The sequence below is a fragment of the Crinia signifera genome, chromosome 19, assembly GCF_055691185.1.
Source record: "Crinia signifera chromosome 19, ASM5569118v1, whole genome shotgun sequence".
NCBI classification, from domain to species: Eukaryota; Metazoa; Chordata; class Amphibia; order Anura; family Myobatrachidae; genus Crinia; species Crinia signifera.
Genome location: NC_139226.1, coordinates 80,332,535 through 80,349,226, shown reverse-complemented (window position 1 = coordinate 80,349,226; position 16,692 = coordinate 80,332,535).

The following is a 16,692-nucleotide window of genomic DNA, read 5'->3' as shown; positions in this document are numbered from 1 at the left end:
GAACACAGGGTTCTATTCATAGAACACAAGGTTTTATTCATAGAACAGATGGTTATATTTATAGATCACGGGTGGTTTCCAATCAGAGAACACATGGTTTCATTCATAAAACACAGGGTTCTATTCATAGAACACAGGGTTCCATTCATAGGACAAAGGGTTCTATTAATAGAACACAAGGTTTTATTCATAGAACACATGGTTATATTTATAGATCACGGGTGGTTTCCATTCAGAGAACACATAATTTCATTAATAAAACACAGGGTTCTATTCATAAAACACAGGGTTCCATTTATAGAACACAGGGTTCTATTCATAGAACACAAAGTTTTATTCATAGAACAGATGGTTATATTTATAGATCACGGGTGGTTTCCATTCAGAGAACACATGGTTTCATTCATAAAACACAGGGTTCTATTCATAGAACACAGGGTTCCATTCATAGAACACAGGGTTCTATTAATAGAACACAAGGTTTTATTCATAGAACACATGGTTACATTTATAGATCACGGGTGGTTTTCATTCAGAGAACACATAATTTCATTCATAAAACACAGGGTTCTATTCATAGAACACAGGGTTTCATTCATAGAACACAGGGTTCTATTAATAGAACACAAGGTTTTATTCATAGAACACATGGTTATATTTATAGATCACGGGTGGTTTCCATTCAGAGAACACATGGTTTCATTCATAAAACACAGGGTTCCATTCATAGGACACAGGGTTCTATTAATAGAACACAAGGTTTTATTCATAGAACACATGGTTATATTTATAGATCACGGGTGGTTTCCATTCAGAGAACACATAATTTCATTAATAAAACACAGGGTTCTATTCATAAAACACAGGGTTCCATTTATAGAACACAGGGTTCTATTCATAGAACACAAGGTTTTATTCATAGAACAGATGGTTATATTTATAGATCACGGGTGGTTTTCATTCAGAGAACACATGGTTTCATTCATAAAACACAGGGTTCTATTCATAGAACACAGGGTTTCATTCATAGAACACAGGGTTCTATTAATAGAACACAAGGTTTTATTCATAGAACACATGGTTATATTTATAGATCACGGGTGGTTTCCATTCAGAGAACACATAATTTCATTCATAAAACACAGGGTTCTATTCATAGAACACAGGGTTTCATTCATAGAACACAGGGTTCTATTAATAGAACACAAGGTTTTATTCATAGAACACATGGTTATATTTATAGATCACGGGTGGTTTCCATTCAGAGAACACATAATTTCATTCATAAAACACAGGGTTCTATTCATAAAACACAGGGTTCCATTTATAGAACACAGGGTTCTATTCATAGAACACAAGGTTTTATTCATAGAACAGATGGTTATATTTATAGATCACGGGTGGTTTCCATTCAGAGAACACATGGTTTCATTCATAAAACACAGGGTTCTATTCATAGAACACAGGGTTCCATTCATAGAACACAGGGTTCTATTAATAGAACGCAAGGTTTTATTCATAGAACACATGGTTATATTTATAGATCACGGGTGGTTTTCATTCAGAGAACACATAATTTCATTCATAAAACACAGGGTTCTATTCATAGAACACAGGGTTCCATTCATAGAACACAGGGTTCTATTAATAGAACACAAGGTTTTATTCATAGAACACATGGTTATATTTATAGATCACGGGTGGTTTCCATTCAGAGAACACATAATTTCATTCATAAAACACAGGGTTCTATTCATAGAACACACAGTTCCATTTATAGAACACAGGGTTCTATTCATAGAACACAAGGTTTTATTCATAGAACAGATGGTTATATTTATAGATCACGGGTGGTTTCCAATCAGAGAACACATGGTTTCATTCATAAAACACAGGGTTCTATTCATAGAACACAGGGTTCCATTCATAGGACAAAGGGTTCTATTAATAGAACACAAGGTTTTATTCATAGAACACATGGTTATATTTATAGATCACGGGTGGTTTCCATTCAGAGAACACATAATTTCATTAATAAAACACAGGGTTCTATTCATAAAACACAGGGTTCCATTTATAGAACACAGGGTTCTATTCATAGAACACAAAGTTTTATTCATAGAACAGATGGTTATATTTATAGATCACGGGTGGTTTCCATTCAGAGAACACATGGTTTCATTCATAAAACACAGGGTTCTATTCATAGAACACAGGGTTCCATTCATAGAACACAGGGTTCTATTAATAGAACACAAGGTTTTATTCATAGAACACATGGTTACATTTATAGATCACGGGTGGTTTTCATTCAGAGAACACATAATTTCATTCATAAAACACAGGGTTCTATTCATAGAACACAGGGTTTCATTCATAGAACACAGGGCTCTATTAATAGAACACAAGGTTTTATTCATAGAACACATGGTTATATTTATAGATCACGGGTGGTTTCCATTCAGAGAACACATGGTTTCATTCATAAAACACAGGGTTCCATTCATAGGACACAGGGTTCTTTTAATAGAACACAAGGTTTTATTCATAGAACACATGGTTATATTTATAGATCACGGGTGGTTTCCATTCAGAGAACACATAATTTCATTAATAAAACACAGGGTTCTATTCATAAAACACAGGGTTCCATTTATAGAACACAGGGTTCTATTCATAGAACACAAGGTTTTATTCATAGAACAGATGGTTATATTTATAGATCACGGGTGGTTTTCATTCAGAGAACACATGGTTTCATTCATAAAACACAGGGTTCTATTCATAGAACACAGGGTTTCATTCATAGAACACAGGGTTCTATTAATAGAACACAAGGTTTTATTCATAGAACACATGGTTATATTTATAGATCACGGGTGGTTTCCATTCAGAGAACACATAATTTCATTCATAAAACACAGGGTTCTATTCATAGAACACAGGGTTTCATTCATAGAACACAGGGTTCTATTAATAGAACACAAGGTTTTATTCATAGAACACATGGTTATATTTATAGATCACGGGTGGTTTCCATTCAGAGAACACATAATTTCATTCATAAAACACAGGGTTCTATTCATAGAACACAGGGTTCCATTTATAGAACATAGGGTTCTATTCATAGAACACAAGGTTTTATTCATAGAACAGATGGTTATATTTATAGATCACGGGTGGTTTCCATTCAGAGAACACATGGTTTCATTCATAAAACACAGGGTTCTATTCATAGAACACAGGGTTCCATTCATAGGACACAGGGTTCTATAAATAGAACACAAGGTTTTATTCATAGAAAACATGGTTATATTTATAGATCACGGGGGATTTCCATTCAGAGAACACATAATTTCATTCATAAAACACAGGGTTCTATTCATAGAACACAGGGTTCCATTTATAGAACACAGGGTTCTATTCATAGAACACAAGGTTTTATTCATAGAACAGATGGTTATATTTATAGATCACGGGTGGTTTCCATTCAGAGAACACATGGTTTCATTCATAAAACACAGGGTTCTATTCATAGAACACAGGGTTCCATTCATAGGACACAGGGTTCTATTCATAGAACACAAGGTTTTATTCTTAGAACACATGGTTATATTTATAGATCACGGGTGGTTTCCATTCAGAGAACACATAATTTCATTCATAAAACACAGGGTTCTATTCATAGAACACAGGGTTCCATTTATAGAACATAGGGTTCTATTCATAGAACACAAGGTTTTATTCATAGAACAGATGGTTATATTTATAGATCACGGGTGGTTTCCATTCAGAGAACACATGGTTTCATTCATAAAACACAGGGTTCTATTCATAGAACACAGGGTTCCATTCATAGGACACAGGGTTCTATTAATAGAACACAAGGTTTTATTCATAGAACACATGGTTATATTTATAGATCACGGGTGGTTTCCATTCAGAGAACACATAATTTCAATCATAAAACACAGGGTTCTATTCATAGAACACAGGGTTTTATTTATAGAACATAGGGTTCTATTCATAGAACACAAGGTTTTATTCATAGAAAAAAATGGTTATATTTATAGATCACGGGTGGTTTCCATTCAGAGAACACATGGTTTCATTCATAAAACACAGGGTACTATTCATAGAACACAGGGTTCCATTCATAGAATACAGGGTTCTATAAATAGAACACAAGGTTTTATTCATAGAAAACATGGTTATATTTATAGATCACGGGGGATTTCCATTCAGAGAACACATAATTTCATTCATAAAACACAGGGTTCTATTCATAGAACACAGGGTTCCATTTATAGAACACAGGGTTCTATTCATAGAACACAAGGTTTTATTCATAGAACAGATGGTTATATTTATAGATCACGGGTGGTTTCCATTCAGAGAACACATGGTTTCATTCATAAAACACAGGGTTCTATTCATAGAACACAGGGTTCCATTCATAGGACACAGGGTTCTATTCATAGAACACAAGGTTTTATTCTTAGAACACATGGTTATATTTATAGATCACGGGTGGTTTCCATTCAGAGAACACATAATTTCATTCATAAAACACAGGGTTCTATTCATAGAACAGAGGGTTCCATTTATAGAACACAGGGTTCTATTCATAGAACACAAGGTTTTATTCATAGAACAGATGGTTATATTTATAGATCACGGGTGGTTTCCATTCAGAGAACACATGGTTTCATTCATAAAACACAGGGTTCCATTCATAGAACACAGGGTTCTATTAATAGAACACAACGTTTTATTCATAGAACAGAAGGTTATATTTATAGATCACGGGTGGTTTCCATTCAGAGAACACATGGTTTCATTCATAAAACACATGGTTCTATTCATAGAACACAGGGTTCCATTCATAGAACACAGGGTTCTATTCATAGAACACAAGGTTTTATTCATAGAACAGATGGTTATATTTATAGATCACGGGTGGTTTCCATTCAGAGAACACATGGTTTCATTCATAAAACACAGGGTTCTATTCATAGAACACAGGGTTCCATTCATAGGACACAGGGTTCTATTAATAGAACACAAGGTTTCATTCATAAAACACAGGGTTCTATTCATAGAACACAGGGTTTCATTCATAGAACACAGGGTTCTATTCATAGAACACAAGGTTTTATTCAAAGAACACATGGTTATATTTATAGATCACGGGTGGTTTTCATTCAGAGAACACATAATTTCATTCATAAAACACAAGGTTTTATTCATAGAACAGATGGTTATATTTATAGATCACGGGTGGTTTTCATTCAGAGAACACATGGTTTCATTTATAAAACACAGGGTTCTATTCATAGAACACAGGGTTTCATTCATAGAACACAGGGTTCTATTAATAGAACACAAGGTTTTATTCATAGAACACATGGTTATATTTATAGATCACGGGTGGTTTCCATTCAGAGAACACATAATTTCATTCATAAAACACAGGGTTCTATTCATAGAACACAGGGTTCCATTTATAGAACACATGGTTCTATTCATAGAACACAAGGTTTTATTCATAGAACAGATGGTTATATTTATAGATCACGGGTGGTTTCCATTCAGAGAACACATGGTTTCATTCATAAAACACAGGGTTCCATTCATAGGACACAGGGTTCTATTAATAGAACACAAGGTTTTATTCATAGAACACATGGTTATATTTATAGATCACGGGTGGTTTCCATTCAGAGAACACATAATTGCATTAATAAAACACAGGGTTCTATTCATAAAACACAGGGTTCAATTTATAGAACACAGGGTTCTATTCATAGAACACAAGGTTTTATTCATAGAACAGATGGTTATATTTATAGATCACGGGTGGTTTCCATTCAGAGAACACATGGTTTCATTCATAAAACACAGGGTTCTATTCATAGAACACAGGGTTCCATTCATAGAACACAGGGTTCTATTAATAGAACGCAAGGTTTTATTCATAGAACACATGGTTATATTTATAGATCACGGGTGGTTTTCATTCCGAGAACACATAATTTCATTCATAAAACACAGGGTTCTATTCATAGAACACAGGGTTCCATTTATAGAACACAGGGTTCTATTCATAGAACACAAGGTTTTATTCATAGAACAGATGGTTATATTTATAGATCACGGGTGGTTTCCATTCAGAGAACACATGGTTTCATTCATAAAACACAGGGTTCTATTCATAGAACACAGGGTTCCATTCATAGGACAAAGGGTTCTATTAATAGAACACAAGGTTTTATTCATAGAACACATGGTTATATTTATAGATCACGGGTGGTTTCCATTCAGAGAACACATAATTTCATTAATAAAACACAGGGTTCTATTCATAAAACACAGGGTTCCATTTATAGAACACAGGGTTCTATTCATAGAACACAAAGTTTTATTCATAGAACAGATGGTTATATTTATAGATCACGGGTGGTTTCCATTCAGAGAACACATGGTTTCATTCATAAAACACAGGGTTCTATTCATAGAACACAGGGTTCCATTCATAGAACACAGGGTTCTATTAATAGAACACAAGGTTTTATTCATAGAACACATGGTTACATTTATAGATCACGGGTGGTTTTCATTCAGAGAACACATAATTTCATTCATAAAACACAGGGTTCTATTCATAGAACACAGGGTTTCATTCATAGAACACAGGGTTCTATTAATAGAACACAAGTTTTTATTCATAGAACACATGGTTATATTTATAGATCACGGGTGGTTTCCATTCAGAGAACACATGGTTTCATTCATAAAACACAGGGTTCCATTCATAGGACACAGGGTTCTATTAATAGAACACAAGGTTTTATTCATAGAACACATGGTTATATTTATAGATCACGGGTGGTTTCCATTCAGAGAACACATAATTTCATTAATAAAACACAGGGTTCTATTCATAAAACACAGGGTTCCATTTATAGAAAACAGGGTTCTATTCATAGAACACAAGGTTTTATTCATAGAACAGATGGTTATATTTATAGATCACGGGTGGTTTTCATTCAGAGAACACATGGTTTCATTCATAAAACACAGGGTTCTATTCATAGAACACAGGGTTTCATTCATAGAACACAGGGTTCTATTAATAGAACACAAGGTTTTATTCATAGAACACATGGTTATATTTATAGATCACGGGTGGTTTCCATTCAGAGAACACATAATTTCATTCATAAAACACAGGGTTCTATTCATAGAACACAGGGTTCCATTTATAGAACACATGGTTCTATTCATAGAACACAAGGTTTTATTCATAGAACAGATGGTTATATTTATAGATCACGGGTGGTTTCCATTCAGAGAACACATGGTTTCATTCATAAAACACAGGGTTCCATTCATAGGACACAGGGTTCTATTAATATAACACAAGGTTTTATTCATAGAACACATGGTTATATTTATAGATCACGGGTGGTTTCCATTCAGAGAACACATAATTGCATTAATAAAACACAGGGTTCTATTCATAAAACACAGGGTTCCATTTATAGAACACAGGGTTCTATTCATAGAACACAAGGTTTTATTCATAGAACAGATGGTTATATTTATAGATCACGGGTGGTTTCCATTCAGAGAACACATGGTTTCATTCATAAAACACAGGGTTCTATTCATAGAACACAGGGTTCCATTCATAGAACACAGGGTTCTATTAATAGAACGCAAGGTTTTATTCATAGAACACATGGTTATATTTATAGATCACGGGTGGTTTTCATTCCGAGAACACATAATTTCATTCATAAAACACAGGGTTCTATTCATAGAACACAGGGTTCCATTTATAGAACACAGGGTTCTATTCATAGAACACAAGGTTTTATTCATAGAACAGATGGTTATATTTATAGATCACGGGTGGTTTCCATTCAGAGAACACATGGTTTCATTCATAAAACACAGGGTTCTATTCATAGAACACAGGGTTCCATTCATAGGACAAAGGGTTCTATTAATAGAACACAAGGTTTTATTCATAGAACACATGGTTATATTTATAAATCACGGGTGGTTTCCATTCAGAGAACACATAATTTCATTAATAAAACACAGGGTTCTATTCATAAAACACAGGGTTCCATTTATAGAACACAGGGTTCTATTCATAGAACACAAGGTTTTATTCATAGAACAGATGGTTATATTTATAGATCACGGGTGGTTTCCATTCAGAGAACACATGGTTTCATTCATAAAACACAGGGTTCTATTCATAGAACACAGGGTTCCATTCATAGAACACAGGGTTCTATTAATAGAACGCAAGGTTTTATTCATAGAACACATGGTTATATTTATAGATCACGGGTGGTTTTCATTCAGAGAACACATAATTTCATTCATAAAACACAGGGTTCTATTCATAGAACACAGGGTTCCATTCATAGAACACAGGGTTCTATTAATAGAACACAAGGTTTTATTCATAGAACACATGGTTATATTTATAGATCACGGGTGGTTTCCATTCAGAGAACACATAATTTCATTCATAAAACACAGGGTTCTATTCATAGAACACACAGTTCCATTTATAGAACACAGGGTTCTATTCATAGAACACAAGGTTTTATTCATAGAACAGATGGTTATATTTATAGATCACGGGTGGTTTCCAATCAGAGAACACATGGTTTCATTCATAAAACACAGGGTTCTATTCATAGAAGACAGGGTTCCATTCATAGGACAAAGGGTTCTATTAATAGAACACAAGGTTTTATTCATAGAACACATGGTTATATTTATAGATCACGGGTGGTTTCCATTCAGAGAACACATAATTTCATTAATAAAACACAGGGTTCTATTCATAAAACACAGGGTTCCATTTATAGAACACAGGGTTCTATTCATAGAACACAAAGTTTTATTCATAGAACAGATGGTTATATTTATAGATCACGGGTGGTTTCCATTCAGAGAACACATGGTTTCATTCATAAAACACAGGGTTCTATTCATAGAACACAGGGTTCCATTCATAGAACACAGGGTTCTATTAATAGAACACAAGGTTTTATTCATAGAACACATGGTTACATTTATAGATCACGGGTGGTTTTCATTCAGAGAACACATAATTTCATTCATAAAACACAGGGTTCTATTCATAGAACACAGGGTTTCATTCATAGAACACAGGGTTCTATTAATAGAACACAAGGTTTTATTCATAGAACACATGGTTATATTTATAGATCACGGGTGGTTTCCATTCAGAGAACACATGGTTTCATTCATAAAACACAGGGTTCCATTCATAGGACACAGGGTTCTATTAATAGAACACAAGGTTTTATTCATAGAACACATGGTTATATTTATAGATCACGGGTGGTTTCCATTCAGAGAACACATAATTTCATTAATAAAACACAGGGTTCTATTCATAAAACACAGGGTTCCATTTATAGAACACAGGGTTCTATTCATAGAACACAAGGTTTTATTCATAGAACAGATGGTTATATTTATAGATCACGGGTGGTTTTCATTCAGAGAACACATGGTTTCATTCATAAAACACAGGGTTCTATTCATAGAACACAGGGTTTCATTCATAGAACACAGGGTTCTATTAATAGAACACAAGGTTTTATTCATAGAACACATGGTTATATTTATAGATCACGGGTGGTTTCCATTCAGAGAACACATAATTTCATTCATAAAACACAGGGTTCTATTCATAGAACACAGGGTTTCATTCATAGAACACAGGGTTCTATTAATAGAACACAAGGTTTTATTCATAGAACACATGGTTATATTTATAGATCACGGGTGGTTTCCATTCAGAGAACACATAATTTCATTCATAAAACACAGGGTTCTATTCATAAAACACAGGGTTCCATTTATAGAACACAGGGTTCTATTCATAGAACACAAGGTTTTATTCATAGAACAGATGGTTATATTTATAGATCACGGGTGGTTTCCATTCAGAGAACACATGGTTTCATTCATAAAACACAGGGTTCTATTCATAGAACACAGGGTTCCATTCATAGAACACAGGGTTCTATTAATAGAACGCAAGGTTTTATTCATAGAACACATGGTTATATTTATAGATCACGGGTGGTTTTCATTCAGAGAACACATAATTTCATTCATAAAACACAGGGTTCTATTCATAGAACACAGGGTTCCATTCATAGAACACAGGGTTCTATTAATAGAACACAAGGTTTTATTCATAGAACACATGGTTATATTTATAGATCACGGGTGGTTTCCATTCAGAGAACACATAATTTCATTCATAAAACACAGGGTTCTATTCATAGAACACACAGTTCCATTTATAGAACACAGGGTTCTATTCATAGAACACAAGGTTTTATTCATAGAACAGATGGTTATATTTATAGATCACGGGTGGTTTCCAATCAGAGAACACATGGTTTCATTCATAAAACACAGGGTTCTATTCATAGAACACAGGGTTCCATTCATAGGACAAAGGGTTCTATTAATAGAACACAAGGTTTTATTCATAGAACACATGGTTATATTTATAGATCACGGGTGGTTTCCATTCAGAGAACACATAATTTCATTAATAAAACACAGGGTTCTATTCATAAAACACAGGGTTCCATTTATAGAACACAGGGTTCTATTCATAGAACACAAGGTTTTATTCATAGAACAGATGGTTATATTTATAGATCACGGGTGGTTTTCATTCAGAGAACACATGGTTTCATTCATAAAACACAGGGTTCTATTCATAAAACACAGGGTTCCATTTATAGAACACAGGGTTCTATTAATAGAACGCAAGGTTTTATTCATAGAACACATGGTTATATTTATAGATCACGGGTGGTTTCCATTCAGAGAACACATAATTGCATTAATAAAACACAGGGTTCTATTCATAAAACACAGGGTTCCATTTATAGAACACAGGGTTCTATTCATAGAACACAAGGTTTTATTCATAGAACAGATGGTTATATTTATAGATCACGGGTGGTTTCCATTCAGAGAACACATGGTTTCATTCATAAAACACAGGGTTCTATTCATAGAACACAGGGTTCCATTCATAGAACACAGGGTTCTATTAATAGAACGCAAGGTTTTATTCATAGAACACATGGTTATATTTATAGATCACGGGTGGTTTTCATTCCGAGAACACATAATTTCATTCATAAAACACAGGGTTCTATTCATAGAACACAGGGTTCCATTTATAGAACACAGGGTTCTATTCATAGAACACAAGGTTTTATTCATAGAACAGATGGTTATATTTATAGATCACGGGTGGTTTCCATTCAGAGAACACATGGTTTCATTCATAAAACACAGGGTTCTATTCATAGAACACAGGGTTCCATTCATAGGACAAAGGGTTCTATTAATAGAACACAAGGTTTTATTCATAGAACACATGGTTATATTTATAAATCACGGGTGGTTTCCATTCAGAGAACACATAATTTCATTAATAAAACACAGGGTTCTATTCATAAAACACAGGGTTCCATTTATAGAACACAGGGTTCTATTCATAGAACACAAGGTTTTATTCATAGAACAGATGGTTATATTTATAGATCACGGGTGGTTTCCATTCAGAGAACACATGGTTTCATTCATAAAACACAGGGTTCTATTCATAGAACACAGGGTTCCATTCATAGAACACAGGGTTCTATTAATAGAACGCAAGGTTTTATTCATAGAACACATGGTTATATTTATAGATCACGGGTGGTTTTCATTCAGAGAACACATAATTTCATTCATAAAACACAGGGTTCTATTCATAGAACACAGGGTTCCATTCATAGAACACAGGGTTCTATTAATAGAACACAAGGTTTTATTCATAGAACACATGGTTATATTTATAGATCACGGGTGGTTTCCATTCAGAGAACACATAATTTCATTCATAAAACACAGGGTTCTATTCATAGAACACACAGTTCCATTTATAGAACACAGGGTTCTATTCATAGAACACAAGGTTTTATTCATAGAACAGATGGTTATATTTATAGATCACGGGTGGTTTCCAATCAGAGAACACATGGTTTCATTCATAAAACACAGGGTTCTATTCATAGAAGACAGGGTTCCATTCATAGGACAAAGGGTTCTATTAATAGAACACAAGGTTTTATTCATAGAACACATGGTTATATTTATAGATCACGGGTGGTTTCCATTCAGAGAACACATAATTTCATTAATAAAACACAGGGTTCTATTCATAAAACACAGGGTTCCATTTATAGAACACAGGGTTCTATTCATAGAACACAAAGTTTTATTCATAGAACAGATGGTTATATTTATAGATCACGGGTGGTTTCCATTCAGAGAACACATGGTTTCATTCATAAAACACAGGGTTCTATTCATAGAACACAGGGTTCCATTCATAGAACACAGGGTTCTATTAATAGAACACAAGGTTTTATTCATAGAACACATGGTTACATTTATAGATCACGGGTGGTTTTCATTCAGAGAACACATAATTTCATTCATAAAACACAGGGTTCTATTCATAGAACACAGGGTTTCATTCATAGAACACAGGGTTCTATTAATAGAACACAAGGTTTTATTCATAGAACACATGGTTATATTTATAGATCACGGGTGGTTTCCATTCAGAGAACACATGGTTTCATTCATAAAACACAGGGTTCCATTCATAGGACACAGGGTTCTATTAATAGAACACAAGGTTTTATTCATAGAACACATGGTTATATTTATAGATCACGGGTGGTTTCCATTCAGAGAACACATAATTTCATTAATAAAACACAGGGTTCTATTCATAAAACACAGGGTTCCATTTATAGAACACAGGGTTCTATTCATAGAACACAAGGTTTTATTCATAGAACAGATGGTTATATTTATAGATCACGGGTGGTTTTCATTCAGAGAACACATGGTTTCATTCATAAAACACAGGGTTCTATTCATAGAACACAGGGTTTCATTCATAGAACACAGGGTTCTATTAATAGAACACAAGGTTTTATTCATAGAACACATGGTTATATTTATAGATCACGGGTGGTTTCCATTCAGAGAACACATAATTTCATTCATAAAACACAGGGTTCTATTCATAGAACACAGGGTTTCATTCATAGAACACAGGGTTCTATTAATAGAACACAAGGTTTTATTCATAGAACACATGGTTATATTTATAGATCACGGGTGGTTTCCATTCAGAGAACACATAATTTCATTCATAAAACACAGGGTTCTATTCATAAAACACAGGGTTCCATTTATAGAACACAGGGTTCTATTCATAGAACACAAGGTTTTATTCATAGAACAGATGGTTATATTTATAGATCACGGGTGGTTTCCATTCAGAGAACACATGGTTTAATTCATAAAACACAGGGTTCTATTCATAGAACACAGGGTTCCATTCATAGAACACAGGGTTCTATTAATAGAACGCAAGGTTTTATTCATAGAACACATGGTTATATTTATAGATCACGGGTGGTTTTCATTCAGAGAACACATAATTTCATTCATAAAACACAGGGTTCTATTCATAGAACACAGGGTTCCATTCATAGAACACAGGGTTCTATTAATAGAACACAAGGTTTTATTCATAGAACACATGGTTATATTTATAGATCACGGGTGGTTTCCATTCAGAGAACACATAATTTCATTCATAAAACACAGGGTTCTATTCATAGAACACACAGTTCCATTTATAGAACACAGGGTTCTATTCATAGAACACAAGGTTTTATTCATAGAACAGATGGTTATATTTATAGATCACGGGTGGTTTCCAATCAGAGAACACATGGTTTCATTCATAAAACACAGGGTTCTATTCATAGAACACAGGGTTCCATTCATAGGACAAAGGGTTCTATTAATAGAACACAAGGTTTTATTCATAGAACACATGGTTATATTTATAGATCACGGGTGGTTTCCATTCAGAGAACACATAATTTCATTAATAAAACACAGGGTTCTATTCATAAAACACAGGGTTCCATTTATAGAACACAGGGTTCTATTCATAGAACACAAGGTTTTATTCATAGAACAGATGGTTATATTTATAGATCACGGGTGGTTTTCATTCAGAGAACACATGGTTTCATTCATAAAACACAGGGTTCTATTCATAAAACACAGGGTTCCATTTATAGAACACAGGGTTCTATTCATAGAACACAAGGTTTTATTCATAGAACAGATGGTTATATTTATAGATCACGGGTGGTTTTCATTCAGAGAACACATGGTTTCATTCATAAAACACAGGGTTCTATTCATAGAACACAGGGTTTCATTCATAGAACACAGGGTTCTATTAATAGAACACAAGGTTTTATTCATAGAACACATGGTTATATTTATAGATCACGGGTGGTTTCCATTCAGAGAACACATAATTTCATTCATAAAACACAGGGTTCTATTCATAGAACACAGGGTTTCATTCATAGAACACAGGGTTCTATTAATAGAACACAAGGTTTTATTCATAGAACACATGGTTATATTTATAGATCACGGGTGGTTTCCATTCAGAGAACACATAATTTCATTCATAAAACACAGGGTTCTATTCATAAAACACAGGGTTCCATTTATAGAACACAGGGTTCTATTCATAGAACACAAGGTTTTATTCATAGAACAGATGGTTATATTTATAGATCACGGGTGGTTTCCATTCAGAGAACACATGGTTTCATTCATAAAACACAGGGTTCTATTCATAGAACACAGGGTTCCATTCATAGAACACAGGGTTCTATTAATAGAACGCAAGGTTTTATTCATAGAACACATGGTTATATTTATAGATCACGGGTGGTTTTCATTCAGAGAACACATAATTTCATTCATAAAACACAGGGTTCTATTCATAGAACACAGGGTTCCATTCATAGAACACAGGGTTCTATTAATAGAACACAAGGTTTTATTCATAGAACACATGGTTATATTTATAGATCACGGGTGGTTTCCATTCAGAGAACACATAATTTCATTCATAAAACACAGGGTTCTATTCATAGAACACACAGTTCCATTTATAGAACACAGGGTTCTATTCATAGAACACAAGGTTTTATTCATAGAACAGATGGTTATATTTATAGATCACGGGTGGTTTCCAATCAGAGAACACATGGTTTCATTCATAAAACACAGGGTTCTATTCATAGAACACAGGGTTCCATTCATAGGACAAAGGGTTCTATTAATAGAACACAAGGTTTTATTCATAGAACACATGGTTATATTTATAGATCACGGGTGGTTTCCATTCAGAGAACACATAATTTCATTAATAAAACACAGGGTTCTATTCATAAAACACAGGGTTCCATTTATAGAACACAGGGTTCTATTCATAGAACACAAAGTTTTATTCATAGAACAGATGGTTATATTTATAGATCACGGGTGGTTTCCATTCAGAGAACACATGGTTTCATTCATAAAACACAGGGTTCTATTCATAGAACACAGGGTTCCATTCATAGAACACAGGGTTCTATTAATAGAACACAAGGTTTTATTCATAGAACACATGGTTACATTTATAGATCACGGGTGGTTTTCATTCAGAGAACACATAATTTCATTCATAAAACACAGGGTTCTATTCATAGAACACAGGGTTTCATTCATAGAACACAGGGTTCTATTAATAGAACACAAGGTTTTATTCATAGAACACATGGTTATATTTATAGATCACGGGTGGTTTCCATTCAGAGAACACATGGTTTCATTCATAAAACACAGGGTTCCATTCATAGGACACAGGGTTCTATTAATAGAACACAAGGTTTTATTCATAGAACACATGGTTATATTTATAGATCACGGGTGGTTTCCATTCAGAGAACACATAATTTCATTAATAAAACACAGGGTTCTATTCATAAAACACAGGGTTCCATTTATAGAACACAGGGTTCTATTCATAGAACACAAGGTTTTATTCATAGAACAGATGGTTATATTTATAGATCACGGGTGGTTTTCATTCAGAGAACACATGGTTTCATTCATAAAACACAGGGTTCTATTCATAGAACACAGGGTTTCATTCATAGAACACAGGGTTCTATTAATAGAACACAAGGTTTTATTCATAGAACACATGGTTATATTTATAGATCACGGGTGGTTTCCATTCAGAGAACACATAATTTCATTCATAAAACACAGGGTTCTATTCATAGAACACAGGGTTTCATTCATAGAACACAGGGTTCTATTAATAGAACACAAGGTTTTATTCATAGAACACATGGTTATATTTATAGATCACGGGTGGTTTCCATTCAGAGAACACATAATTTCATTCATAAAACACAGGGTTCTATTCATAGAACACAGGGTTCCATTTATAGAACATAGGGTTCTATTCATAGAACACAAGGTTTTATTCATAGAACAGATGGTTATATTTATAGATCACGGGTGGTTTCCATTCAGAGAACACATGGTTTCATTCATAAAACACAGGGTTCTATTCATAGAACACAGGGTTCCATTCATAGGACACAGGGTTCTATAAATAGAACACAAGGTTTTATTCATAGAAAACATGGTTATATT